Source organism: Protopterus annectens, chromosome 6.part0, assembly GCF_019279795.1.
Source record: "Protopterus annectens isolate FY-2018-M chromosome 6.part0, PAN1.0, whole genome shotgun sequence".
Taxonomy (NCBI): domain Eukaryota; kingdom Metazoa; phylum Chordata; order Ceratodontiformes; family Protopteridae; genus Protopterus; species Protopterus annectens.
The window spans coordinates 907,851,973-907,864,779 of NC_056737.1; positions in this window are offsets into that span (position 1 = coordinate 907,851,973).

Sequence of the window (12,807 nt, forward strand, 5' to 3'; positions counted from 1 at the left end):
TGGAACAGTGAGTACTCACATTGCAGATGGACAGGTGCAATATGTATTCACACATGTGGCTATGGTGTGTGGTTCTGCCATAGCACATGGACCCACAAATTGTAGTGGCTGTAGGGTAAAGTCATAGAGGCCTGAGTAGTTCTCACACACAATATGCCTGTACCTGATGTTAACAACTGGAATGGTGTATGTGAATACCGGCATATCCAGGCACTGTTCCCAGGGAAGCTAAGTGTGTGTCCTGGATGTGGGTGTGGTGTTCTGGACTGGTTGTGTTGTGTGTTACAGGTCCTGTGGTCCCAAAGCATGGTATAGAACATAACCTGCCAGTGCGATGTGCATATCTGACCCTGACGTAGGTGGCTGCAAATGCATATATATGCTATCCCCCACCTGACAGGTAGTACTACATCTACATACCTCTGTAGAAATAAAGATGTCAGCACCCTAGAAATACTACAGGTGCAGAACAGATGCCCAGTAATTCGGATAGTGCGCTTTGCTAATGCGTCTCCCTCAAGTGTCATAATATAGTTAGGTAGGGGTTCGACTCCTGCAAATGCTCAGTGTGTGTTTGGGTGAGTGGGGTTTGTGTGTGTGAAAGGCTGTGAGAGGGAAATGTCCCTTTTGGCAACTGGGAAAACACACTGCAGGATGCACATTCCCCTTACTAACACTGATGATGTCCGCACCCTATAAGTACAGCAGAAGAAGAAAAGCCTCCCAGTAATGCGAATAGTGCGCTCTGCTAATGCGTCCGTCTCGAGTGTCATAACATAATTAGGTAGTGGTTTGAATCATGCAAGTGTGTGTGTTTGGATGAGGGGGGTTAGTGTGTGTGTGCAAATTTGTGTGAGGGAAATGTCCCTTTTGGCAACTAGGAGAACACACTACAGGATGCACACTCCCCTTTCTAAACACAGATGATGTCAGCACCCTATAAGTACAGCAGGAGAAGGGAAACCTCCCAGTAATGCGAATAGCGCACTCTGCTAATGCGTCTCTCCTGACTATTATAATGTAGTTAGGTAGGAGTTTGAAACCTGTAAATGGCATGTGTGCGTGTTTGGATGTGGAGAGTTCATGTGTGTGCATTTCCGTATGAAAAACATGTTAGTTTTGGCAATCAGAAGATCATACTACCTGATGCGCATTACCCTTTCAAAATACTGATGTTGTCAGCACCCTATAAGTACAGCCAGAGAAGAGGAACTATCTTGTAAACCGAATAGTGAGCTTTGCTAATGTGTCTCTCTCACATGTCATGACTTAGTTAGGTAGGGGAATGAATCCTGCAAGTGTGCATGTGTGCGGGGGTAGTAGGGTGTGTGTAAATGCAAGTGTGAGAGAACAGATCCTTTTGGCAAATACTACAATACACCAGATGATGCATACTCCCCCAGTAAACACAGGGGATGTCACCACACTATCAGCACAGCTAAACAGGGCTAGTTGGCTAGTAATGCCAATAGTGTGCTCTGCTACTGTGTCTATTACCATTGTCAGAGTACAGATAGGTATGTTTTGGTAACCCACAACTGCCACGTGTGGTTGTGTCACACAGTATGACCTTGTGTGGGTCTTTGTACATAACAATGCATGCCATTGCCTAAACCAGCAATGGCATTGCACACATGATGTATGTGTGTGACACATACACATAAATACCTGTGACCTGCAGTAGTTACCATGTCTGACACATGCCTTGAGTGGAGAAATGGTATTTGCAATGTATACCAATATGACTGTATCTTACTGTGCAGGGTCCTCACGTGGTATGTCTCTATACAGTGTGAGTGTCTATGGTGAAATACCTACAGCAGGGGATACACATCTGGTTTGGGCCATATAGTGTACATGTAGTCGATGTACAGGTGCTGCATGTTCCCACCTGTTGTGGTAGTGGTAACATGTCATTCCACTGCAATTCAGTGACCACATGCTGTGAACCCTTCAACTAGTGTGTTGTAGCTACACTAATGCTCACACACAATGTTTGGCTGGATGCAGTCCAGCCATATAAACACAGTTCTTGAGACTGTCATATTGCCAGTGTTGTTATGGAGGATAGGTGGTCTTCCTGTGTATGGGAGGGTTGTGTGTGCCAGGCTATGAACCAGATGGCGGTCCGACACACTGTTAGCTGCACATGAGTAGGCCCTGATGGTTTGTGCTGTGACAACAACCTGGAGGTGTGTGTATCTGTGTTACCTTGCGATACCACCCCCCTATCCATGTGTGTTACATGTGTAGGGGATGACAGGCATGGTATGGTGCATAACCTGCCAGTGAAGGGTAACACCTGTGAGCCATGAATCATGAATCTGGTACTGCACAGACATTGCAGTTCACCATGCTGAGGGCAGTGTCTGGTGCATGCATCTTCCGGTGTACACTGCTGTTGTTGTGTAGCAGCACTGTTAGTGTCCTAACCTGTGTGATACCCATGGAGGTGGCTATGTAAACCATGTCCTGCAGCATAAGGCAGTATGTGTGTACCAAGGAGCTTTGCCATTATACATCGGGCCATGGGTGTCACGTGCAAGATGACCCTTGCACATCATTGTGGCTTCCCTAGCATGTAAGCACATGTTGACAGCCTGTGGATACCCTATGAATGACAGTGGAGACTGAGCATAATGTAGACATACAACACCCTTCCCACATATAGTGGTAGAATACCTGGTGAGGGTATGTTGGCAACCAACATCAGGCTCATACTGGCCTGTGCCACATGCTGAGAGATCCATTCTATGTTCCCTATCATGTAGTCCAGGGAGGTATGTCTCAGGCAGCCATACCGGCATGGTCAATGAGTGAGTCATATGTGTCCATGCCTCTGACTGACCTGTATGCATGTGTTCTGTGGTGGACCATAGTGCCCCTGAGGCATATCACTGTGACCTTCACCAGATACAGCCTGTTGAGCGGGACCCCAGTGCAGCACACAAGACATGTACCTGACACGTCTGTAGCAGGTGTGTTGTGTAGCCCTGCAGGCTGTGAGTGTGTGGCACAGGGGATGTGCGTGCCATGTGTGGCATGTGCTCTGTTCCAATGGAACATATGCCTGTGTGCCAGCTGCGGAGGTGTGTGATGCCCAGGCAGGCTGCTATTCTGAGTCCCCACTTATGCCCCAGTGTGTGCAGCATGCTGTCAGTGCATGTCAATGTCTGACTTGTATTATAGTCACTGTAATATATTTTATTTATTTATTTATTTATCCTACATTTGTTGACTGGGATAGTCCGACTGGATGCATGTCCATTTCCAGGGGAGGCCCGTGGAGACAAGCTACGAGGGTAGCAGATACAGAATTACATAATACTAGCATTACATATTACAAACAGATTATTTACAGAGATTACATAAGTAAGCAAGTCAAACATGTTCCACAGGTTAATGTTAGTCCTGAGCACAAGTCAGGATTAAATTAAATTACACAGTAAAGTGGTTCACAGATTTTACACATTCGAGTTAGCCAGGCTTGATACATTGACATAGCCAGTTAAGTGACAAATGTTGTTTGAGTCTACTGTTAAATTGACCTAAGGTGGACAGTAGGGTAATATCAGCTGGAAGTGAGTTCCAGGATCTACTTACAGGGTTTGCAGAGAGAGAATCACCGGCTGTATTACTAAACTTGCTAGTCTGAATTAGTAATTTGTTAGAGGATCGAAGCGGTCTAGGATTGTTATAGGGGGTGATAATATTTGAAGTGCAGGAGTATTGTCTGGATTATAGAGGATTTTATAGGCCATAATCAGTTGGTTATACTGTATTAGGCTGAGTATTGCAAGCCAACCAAGCTGATTTAGATTGATGCAATGATGTGTCCTAAAAGGCAGCCCAGTGGCAAACCTGGCAATGTGGTTGTAGCAAATTGAGTGTTTGTTAAGGACAGTCTTGTTCATATTCGAGAGTAGAAGGGATGCATACAGAAGGGTTGAAACAAGGTGTGAGTGAGCTATGGCACCTTTAGCTGGAGGGGCTAGGAAGGCTTTAATTCTGTAAAGTGACCCTAGTTTTCTATTGATGGCTTTGATAATTTGGTTAACATGTAGGTCACATTTGAGATTATTGTCTATGATGACACCTAATAGTTTAGTAGATGGGTCAGGGGAGATTATTGTGCCATCAGTTGATGTTATGGTAACGGTGAAAGTGGTAGACCTACGTGTTGGTGAAATAACAGCAGTTTAGTTTATTTGGGATTTAGGATCAGATGATGTTCAGAAAGCCAGTTTTCTATTGTATTAAAGGTGGTCTGGGTAGCTGACCATAACTCTACTGGAGATGTGGCTGAGCAGATCAGAGTAGAGTCTTCAGCATATTGGATACAGCTGACTTTTGAGATGACAGTATAAAGGTCGTTAATGAAGATGGAGAACAGCAAGGGCCCTAGTATAGAGCCTTGTGGTACTCTGAGGGTGTTAGGTAGAAGGTTAGAGAGTTTTTTCTGCCAGAGACCAGCCTGCTGTCAACCATGCAGGTAGGATTGAAACCATTGGAAGGCTCCAGTATCTAGAAAGTGTTTGCAGGGTGTGGAGTACAAGTTGGTGATCAACCATATCGTATGCCTTGGAGAGATCCAAAAAGAGGGCTGAGGATATATAATTAGTGTTGCAAGTATGGTTTATGGTATTAGTAAAGGCTAGGAGGCCTGAAGTAGTGCTGTGATGAGGATGTAAGCCATGCTGAGTGTCTGCCATAATGCGATTTTGGATTAGGTGGTGCATGAATTGTCTATGACGAAAGTTTCCATAATCTTTGCAAGTGGAGAGAGTATAGCTATTGGCCTATAATTGGAGAATTCAGTAGAGCTGCCTCCTTTGTGAAGTGGGATTACATATGACATTTTCCAGATGGTGGCAACGTTAGATTCTACCATGGTTCATTTGATTACCTTTGAGAAGGGGTAAGCAATAGCATCATCTGGTTTTGATAGGTACTCGGCAGGGAGTTGATCAGAAAGTGTAGTGTGTTTCACTCAAGGTACGGAGAAGTGAAGTGGCGACTGGTTGGCAGCTGAACGCAAGTAGGTTTCTAGGGGTGCTACTTTCAGGACCAGGGGAGCTAGGAGGTAGATGGCTAGCTAGGGCCTGAAATGTCTCAGTAAAGAACTGGTCAAAACTATTAGGACATCTTCAGGGGTATTATCAATAGTAGCAGCAGGGATTGGGGTTGACGTTTGTCCAGGATGTAGTATATATGACATGCCACCTGACAGGGTATGGCATTGCTGGGTTCAGAGAGACCAGTCCCCAGATTGGCTGTGTGGTGGCATCCCACACATGTGTTGTACATTCCTGGCCAAGGGCGATGGCTGACTGCATACACGTGGCAGCTGTGACATTGACACATGACTCACATAAACCACAACTGGACCATAGAGGTGATTCACAGGTTACCTTTGCACATGCTACCCTAGTAGTGTGATTGCCATGGTGAGTACCAACACATAGGGCCAATGGGGAACAACATACTGAAGGTGTGTATGTGTGGGTGTACTGCTACTGTTTCATAGCACTGATATATATGACTGCAAACGTGGGTAAATGCCAGGTAAGACGTGTGCGATGTGTCACAGGCAACATACATGCGTACAGGACAAACAGTGATGAAGAAAACACAGCATCACTGTGACCTCATGGTATCCCTGGATGTCTGCTTCCTACACTCCGAGAGGACATACAACCGCATATAACACTGATAATTTATCTTGGCCGTACTACAGGATAGGTACCTGGACAGTGGCATACAGCAACAGTGGTCCCACACCACTAAGGGGGCACCTCGACTGACCCTGGGAATTACCATATCATATGCATAATGGGCCTGGTCTGCTAAGCTATGGAATTATGCAGTATGGGATGCATATGCAGTGATATCGGGTACCTGCAGACACTTGTTCCTAGCCAGTGTGCCTTTGGGATGGGCTGATCCTGCATTTTGAACCTGGCTGACCTTTCAAAGCAGTCACTACAGCCATTGCTGGGGCAATGCACAGACAACTGCTGCCAGGATCATGGCCTAAGACTGATTGACATGTAATGTATGGTCATCCCCTTTTGGTGGAACTACGTACACACAACATATCACATGGACATACCTATGGATACAGACCTATGACACATTTGGAGGGTTCACAGTATGCACACTATTAACCTGCTACTTTGCATTACCTGTGTTTGTCGCAGCTGGTTGCGTTACCACTGCTTCTGCTTGCTGCTGCTACTGTCTGTGCTGACAGCTTCGGGTGACAGAGTCACAGTGTATAATTTTATTTTATTTTATTTTTTTACTCTCTCTCTCTCTCTCTCGCTCTCTCTCTCACTTCTCGCTCTACCTCTGTCTGCTTCCATACAGTGCAATGAATGTGTTGCATGTGTGGAGTGTTAGCACTGGATGCTTTTGTAGGTATCTGCATAGGTCCATGTGATGGCCTCTGCACCAATTGTAAGCCAGCATTTGCTAATTGCATACAGCCAGTTGTGTACTGATTGCAGTTCTCACTGTGACTTCAGGTCAGTGCTATAAAAGGGTATGTGGGATAGGCCTTGCCCTTTCAGATTGTGAGGGCGGGGACCATGCTGGTATTCTGTGGACAGTGTTCTGTGAGTGTAAAGGTTAGTACCTCTCTCATGATTCAGGCTGTTTTGTATATTCACATTTCTCCATTCCTCTCTCATGTTCCCTGTAGCAAGTATGTATGCACAATGACTCCTACAACTATATATATATATATATTTATATATATATATATATATATATATATATATATATATATATATATATATATGTACATATACATACATTTATATATGTACTTTAACTGACATTATTATCTACAAGCTACCAACTAGCATGGCTGTTTCTGTTCACACACTTCTATTATGGAAATCCAGTAGTTTTGACAGTAATTTTAAATGACATGCTTTGTGTACTACACATCCTATATTCCCTTTACATTCATCCCTACTATTACATGTTATATTTATTTTAGCACAATGTTCTTGTATAAGAGTCATGGCTTAGTGGTAGGTCATACAGACTAGTGTTTCCAAGGTCCTGGGTTCGGGACTGACAGTGGGATTTTATTTTGCTTTTGAACTGAGTACAGGACTTGTCAAAGTGATTAAGGAACTTTTAAGCAGTTATAACCGGGTTAGCGCTGGTTTGCCCGGAGCTCACGCATGCGCATTGGCGGTTAGCTCCATGCACACAAGCGCACACCCGCTTACAACCGCTTAACGGTGCTTACTCTGGTGCACACTCGCGCTATTTTCTTTGAAAGAAAAGAAAGTGGGGAGACAGGAAAGTGGTGAAAAAGGGGTCACAAAGAGGGTAAGACAGTAGGGAAACAAACTTGGGATTTGCAGGAGGGATGTAGGTAAGATCCATAGCTGTCCATTTCTTCATCAGCAACAGCTGTGCATATGTATGTAATTTGGTTTGACATTTGAAACCTTCCACCCCTGAGAGAGGTGTCAGGACAACAATAAAAGTTGTTGTAGAGCCAATTGTAATTGATAGATTCCATGTCCAGCAGACATGTGTGCAGAATGGGCAGCTATGTATGGGGCGTAATTTTTTTGTGGGTACAGAGTGCCCTTTTTTTTTTTTTTTTCAGGTGAGAGTGGTATGTCAGGTGAAGGAAGTCGGTACAGCTGGGGAGGTAGGTTGGGTAGGTAAACAGACAAGACAAACAAGACGCATACAGGGGTGGTGTATGACACATGTGGGGGGGTTACACAATTGATGGGGATGGAGGTTTGGATATCCCGAGCACATGAGCCCACAGATGGCAACAGTGGAACTGATATTCCCACCCATAGGCAGTTGCCACTGTTCCTTCACTGCACCGGACGGGGCTGTGCTGGGGGCTGTGTAGGCCGGGCAACAGGCATGCCCATTAGTTGTGCCACCCATGCCTCGAGCTGGCATAGGGGCTCGAGAACAGAGTCCCGAATCTCCCTATGCACCACAGTCCGGACGCTACGGAGGGTGAGTGGTGGTTCTCCTCCAGCCACACTTGCAGAGGGAGGGCGAGCCCCATCCCCTGCAGTGCTTCCACCCACAGGTGGCACAGGGCCACCGGAGGAGGGTCCGGACTCGGCACTAGTGCCAGGTGCACTCGCCAGCTGAGGTGGGAGAGGTGGGTCCGCTGGAACCCGCCTTCTCTGTCGTCCTATGTTTTGCATTACGTCATGACAGTTTGGGTTAGTGACATATAATACCATTCACAATTAGTTGTAACAGCATGCATTAGTATTCCCATTAACCAAACATCCAGATATTCACACCATTGAACAGCGTGCATAGCACATGCATAATTTGAACAGAAATACACAGTCCAACAACATGCAGGGTTAATTGATGGCAACAGGCCATCAGGTTTGGATGTATGAATAGGGCAGATGCATCAACGGACATGCAAATATATATGACCCAACAGGACAAATGTCCAGGGGTGTTAATTGTGATTGCACATACCATTTTCACGTGGAATGGGTTATATGTGGTTATAGGGTGGGGTAAAGAAAATAATATTAACACCTTCGAATAACAATACATATGCTGTACATTTCTAATAGCTACAGTTATATCCACACTACTGTTCTAACTACAGTTTCCTATATGATAACTATTTCAACTTGGTGATAGGACTGTTACTGCAACATCAATATACATTTTATTGTTCTTCATACACATTCATATCTAGCTTTGTTCAGCTACATCATCCTGCTGCATTTGCTTTATATAGCTGTAGACAAGTGTGGATGTTTGGTATATCAGACAATCATCGTATCTGCATATTGCAGACTGAGAGCAACATATCCAGATTTTGGGATACACATTCCAGATGCAGCAACACTTTGAACAGATTTCGCTGTTTGGTTTTGAATCTCACATGCATTTCATTCTGTCTTGACTGCAGTATACTTTATTCAGGGGTTATTACTACTGTATTTCTGGATTCATGACACTTTCTCACACTCTCTCACTTGCTTTTATTTTACTATTCAGGATGGTACTTACTTCTAGGCTTTATTGACATGTTTTACCTGTAGTTATTACAATCCTTTCCAGCAGTCTCACTTCTGTCATGTTTCAGTATTTAAAAAGGGATATATTTCACACATGTGATTTCATCATCTTCTGCAGCTATACTTTTCAGCCTGCTGCAGGTTGTGTACTATTTTCTTACAGGTAGGGCATTTTTATTTCAGAATATATGTCAGACAGTTTCATTTTTCGGTTTAACTTACAGGCTGAAACACACTTTTGTAATCAAGCAATACTTGCAGACACTTTCACACTGTTACTTGCAGGTTTTATTCCTTACTGACTACACTGCACTCTTTTGCTGACTGTCATACTTTTATATTTCTTTACAGTTACTGGTAGTGGATTACTGACCTGCCTGGTGGCGCAAATGCACCAGCCTATCACCATAGGCTCTGCGGTTCGCAGAACGGACACCTGCAGCTGTAATATAAATGAAGTAATATTGGAATACACATCTCCATAATATCAGCTAGTTTAATTTCTTACATACATAATTAAATGTAACTTACTCAGTAGTGGGGCGTTGGGTGTTTGCCGGGCCTCCTGGATCCAAAGGTTCAGTTGGTTCTGCATGTGTCTCTTCAGGTCCGCATGGTGGTGACGGACCCGCTCACCAGTCCTTGGAATCCCTGTGGCACTGGTGAGATCATGAGCCAACCGGTCCGACGCCTCGGCCCTGTATGCTCCCCAGAGGACCTGGCCCTGCATGAGTTGGGCCTCATGATTATGGACTAGGAGCCAGACCATGTACCTGGACTCCTCAACGCCCCACCTCTGTGCTCAAAAGCAACTACCCTCTCCTACTCCTGTCATTCTGCCTGCAGGTCAGTTCTACAATCGTTTATGCTGTGTATTCCTGCCTATGGGGCTTATATAGTCCATTTTTCCCGCACATATCTGTGATTGGCCATTTTGGAATTGTATCAACTTCAGTAAACCTGCATTGTCATGCTCCAGTTTGTATTCATTCCTATATATTAGCTATTACTGCATTTAAAGGTACTGCTGTCATGGCTTAGTGGTTCTGTACCTTGACTATGGTGTATAGTATGCTGGGTTCGAACCTGGCCACTGCTTTTTATTTTTCATGACTGTCTAGACATGCTGAGGGGTGTGTCTGTGTAAAGGCAGTTTTGATACGGCTTGCTCAACGTTGCCCGTCGGTTACCTTGTTTGTGCGGTGCGCAGCTCCGCGCAAACGGGGTACGCTGCTTTAAACCTCATTTGGCTATCGGCACGCATATTACGCTCAGCTCAGTTAGGGGCACATAGATTTAGCGCGTTAAACCACTGCTCAGCTACGGGCACTCAGTTTGCACCAGTTAAACCACTGCTCATCTACGGGCAGATGCACTCACTCTGTTAAACTGTAGCTCAGCTATGGGCACATCTGGCATTTTTTATTCTTTTGTTACCTCACATTTCTTCAATATAAATGGGCTATTTCATTACATTTTACATAAAATGTGGTTTTATGTGTACATATTTGTCAGGGACTTGTTTCCTGCTTATTTTGCTAAAAATAAAAAATTGGTGTTGCGGGGGCTCGAACCATGAATGCCTGCTCTTCAGCCAACATCTCTACCGCTATGCTATTGCTGCCTCGCTTATTTTGCATATTTAGTTCTTATATGCTTTCCCACTGACTGCTAACTGTAGCTGCGCTACGGGCACGCCCGCGCAAACGAGCACACTCACGGTTAAACATTTTTACAATTTAAAAAAATATATAACATGTTTATTTATATGTTTTCTGTTCATAGTCTGTGGGGGTATGTGTTGTGTTCTGTTTATTCACATTTACGTGGACTCTGTCGTGGGTGTTTACTTTGGGAACCTTTCCTCCTCTGGGGGCGTGTCCGCTTACAGGGCTTGGCCTACGGACACACCCCTACTGTCTTACATGGACCGTGTTGGCCTTAAGTGTGATTCAGCATGCTCTCATGAATATGCAGAGTATGCTGACATCACTCCATTTAACTGCAGCCTCCGTGTATGAGTTATAACTCTTACACGGAGGCTTCGTGAATCCTGCCCTAAGAGTCTTAACATCTCTTCATTTTCTATCCATTCTATACTTAACAATTGTTTTTAATTACCTATAAGACTCTGATGTATTTTATAGTGTGCCCTATAAGCATACAATCCTGTGTGATCACGTATCTCCATTTCTACAAACATTTAGGTGGGTACCAAAAAAGATATGTACATTTTACATTACTGGAAGCAATACTTTCTGATCATAGATTTTTAGTTTATGCACCCACTTTTGTAATTACTGATGTTCTTTTCATCTCATGATGTTACATAATTCAGCAAATCACTGTTTTTGTAACTCTCTAGTGAAAATATGAAATTGATAAGCTTAGAACTATTTGGAGATAGTTATATACAAGATACTCTCCACTAAGAGACAGACCAGTTAGAAGTTTAACATTACTAGAACATTTTAATTTATTCCACCAAACTGATTTTAGTATAATCATGTGTAAAAAACAAACATTAAGCTGTGATGCTAATCACCGTTTTATAAAGCTCTGCAAAAAATAGATAATTGAGTTTGGAGAGTTTAAATGTATATGAAGTGCCAGTATTGTTTCAAAATTGTTTTGTAAGTGTTTTGATTACTTGGCACCTTTATGCTTAAAAACAATATATTGGTGTATTCATTTGCCACAATGATAGTATTGAAGAAATCCACTGTAAATGGTGTTTTGGTTACCAACAGCGAATTACCTCAGAATGTTATACCATTATTTGCTTATTGGAATGAAGGGATAATATAATTGATGCATATGATACATTTAGCACTGAGGGAGGTTTGGTGTCTGGTCTTATATGTTTGTGAGTAGCTTGAATTGTTTCAAGTGTAAATGATTTATTGTACGAGTCACTTTAGTTAAAGGGAGTCTACAGGAAAAGTTAGAAAACATGTCTGCTAGTTGTAATGTTAACTACCTGAATAACTGAAATGATTTTTTCTTTTATTTACAGTTCCTTCAGCTTTTATGTTCTTCAACACAGCTAAGCCGGTTTCTTAGCTTCTCGACGGGGGATTAATTCTGTTGTCGGACTTCCGGGAGTGCCACCTTCTCAGAGAGCCCTCAAAAGCCGGAAATCAGTTTACAGTTCCTCACATGGGAACGCTGGACAGACCTCGATGCTGTAATTTTCTTAGCGAGGTTCACGTAACTCGCGCCACTTTAAAAGTGAGGCTTTGAAGCTGGACAAGGTAAATTCAGGAAAAAGTAAGTCCTTGACTGTTTCCACGATATGAAACGGAGTTTGGAAGCCATGCCAGGTCCATCGGAGGGGGCACTCAGCTGTCCAGGTCAGGAACTTTCTTGAAAACCTTCAAAAAGGTAGATTTTGCTTCTTTTATGTTAGCGACCGTGTATTTAATCTCCTCCACATAGATTAGAGAATTTGGGTATTTCATTTGAAATTTTTGTTTTCTGTCTATCAGAAACTTACAATAGGGGGATAGCAGCTGTCTAGCTTGTCTAACTTGAAGAGGCAGGTCTTGGGTTAGGAAGATTCTGTTATTATTCCATAGTATAGACCCCCATGTTTCTTTGTGTTTGTTAATATTTTGTTAACATCTTGGAAGTTCAGCAACTTGACATATATTGGCCGTGGTGTATTAGTAGTTTGTGTTTCTCTCAGGGCTCTGTGCGCTCTCTCAATTACTATTCGGTGTGCTGTTTTGTGGTCATTTAGAAGTGCTGAAAACAC